This window comes from Trachymyrmex cornetzi, unplaced genomic scaffold (assembly GCF_001594075.2).
Source record: "Trachymyrmex cornetzi isolate Tcor2-1 unplaced genomic scaffold, Tcor1.1 scaffold459, whole genome shotgun sequence".
NCBI lineage: Eukaryota > Metazoa > Arthropoda > Insecta > Hymenoptera > Formicidae > Trachymyrmex > Trachymyrmex cornetzi.
In genome coordinates, this window is record NW_017299389.1 from 124,418 (window position 1) to 127,151 (window position 2,734).

Consider the following 2,734-nt stretch of genomic DNA (forward strand, 5'->3'; position numbering starts at 1 on the left):
CCATGCTTACGATTCTGCAATACATTAACAATAAAAATACCACGTTTTCATTGTTAATACTCGAAATTAGTCTTAAAACTTCTCATTATTTTTAATTATTCATTAATTACTTCTCAAGAAACTACTTTTAGCGTAACCCAGGAACAACGACGTGGACGTAGCAGTTAACTTCAGAAACAGTATTTTTTAAACAAAATTCCAATTAAGACAATAAAAAAATAAATATCCGTAATGAATCAGCTCAGTGTTAGGGCTGTGCGTGCTACGAGGAATGAATTCTACAGCGAATAACCAGAACGGAGGTTTGTACTTTTTTTTTTCAATTTCAAAAGATAAGATAAATATTATCTGCAGTAAATAGATATCTGCAATAAATCAGCCTAATTTAAAAAATTTAAAAATAGGAACAGAAAACTGCTACGTCCACGTCGTTGTTCCTGAGTCAAGTTAAAAGTAGTTTCTTGAGAAGTAATTAATGAGTAATTAAAAATAATGAGAAGTTTTAAGACTAATTTCGAGTATTAACAATGAAAACGTGGTATTTTTATTGTTAATGTATTGCAGAATCGTAAGCATGGGATCTTAGTAAGAGAAATCGAAGAAATTAAATTTCGTCGATTACAGCGCCATCTATCATGAATCGACAAAAATGTTTCAGACAAATCGTATGTGCTTTTAGCCAAAGATTCCGAATATGCAATAAAAAATAGGGGTTCCCATTTAAGATTTCAAACTTACCCCCTCTCACCGCCCAGGGGGCGGGGTGGGGGACTGATTTTAACGTCGGTGTATGTCACCCTCGGAATGATGAAATATTGATTGTTAACATTTTTTCTTAGTGTGCTTATTTTTCGAGATATTTGAAAGTTTCAGGTTAAAAAAATCACCCTGTATAATAATACATATTTGTAACAATATAAATATGTATATAGATTTCTATAAATAAATTGAATTTAATTATAGGATAATGTAAACATGATATAGCCTTCTTAATGTGAATTAATAAACATATGAGTCTGCATATCCAACTGAAGTTGAATGTTATTGGAAAAAATCAGCCTTGTTGTCTAATATTGCAACTTAAAAAAAATTTATTATAACTAATGAGATGACAATAAATTCTGAATCTACGACTGAATATTTAGGTGACAACTCTAATTTTAAAAATCTAAGTAAAGGACATATAAGAGTCAATGATCAAAAAGACTTAAATATAAAATACAGACATATAATAATAATAAAATTCTTACAAATGTCTCAATGATATAACAATAAAATATCTTGGTTGTCTAACAATAATTACATGTTTCGGCTTCTTGATCGAGTCATCTTCAGATTTTCTATAAATTGTAATCACAAACCACAATGGACGAGTAAAAAGATAAAACCAAGATTAAGAATAGTTCAGTTAACGATTTCCGATGGATTGTACGTTGACAGACAGAAATTATTCCCAATCAGCTGGTCGACTGAAAGCTAAAATTTCAATTCAATTGTGAAATTAATATGAAGAAATAGAGAACAAGCTAAAAGAAAAATAATTTTTCCGATCGTCTATCAAAATAAAACTCACCGCAGAAGTCATACGTATAATAAAATGTTAAATCGCGTGTCCAATGAGTCAAATACATTCTTTTATGTAAAATGGGTTAAACACATAAGATATTTAGAAAGACAGATGATCAGACTAATCACAAGTGAATGTTACAAAAGACAAGCGACGACTAGACAAAGATTAACAAAATTCACGCAGTGTCGGTGATACAAAGTCATATAATGTTTATTATTGGAAAAATATGATTTGTGAACAGCTTTACAAGAATTATCCAATACTGATAATTCACCGGAACGAACAGCGTGGTTTATGGTACCATCCATACCATCAATCACGGAGAAATTTAATAGATTCAGCAGTAAGGACACAAAAATATCGTTTTACAGCAAAAAAAAAAATGAAAAGATTTATTAAAGCTTAGAAAGATCCTTGCCCACAATTCAATAAAAATAATGTAGTATATCAAAGTAATTGTAAAGATTGTGATGCGTCTTAAGGCCGATCTACAATTGCGTAAACGTAGAAGTAAGGTTATGGGAATAGTAGTAGCAGTAAACGTTGTACGACATATTAATCTACAACCGAGTAGAGATTCAACGAACTTTCATCTTCAAATTGAACATTGCTCACAACGCTTGCTTCTTCTTCCATATTCGTAATATAATATATTTGTAATATAATAAATTCGTCAAATAATATATTATAAAATAAATTCAATAAAAGATGAAAAGCTCACTTTGCGCTTCTTTCCATACGTCGAGACAAAAAGGACAATAACGATGCAGACACGTGACAGCACTGTGATTGGTTCACTCTTACGTTTTACGTAGTGGTAGTCGTGAAAAATAAAGTTGGACCATCTTTTACAACACGCTTTACAACCGGGAGTGGCAGGTTAAAACTTCGCTTTACAACATTTCACAACCATTTACAACTACGTTTACGCAATTGTAGATCGGGCTTTACGTTGGTCAAACAGAAAGACAACTTAAAACGAGAATCACAGAACCTCGCAATCTGGAGACACTGGTAGTGTCTCGGTGCTAAGCTACGCGCAGCGTCACTACCGTGGCTACTTTACGCGAGCCGGCGAGTTGCGGCAGATCGAGATTATCGGATCTCATTAAGGGCTGAACTGATCAAGTTCTAAGTATGTTTAATCGATTGCAACCGCTCGGG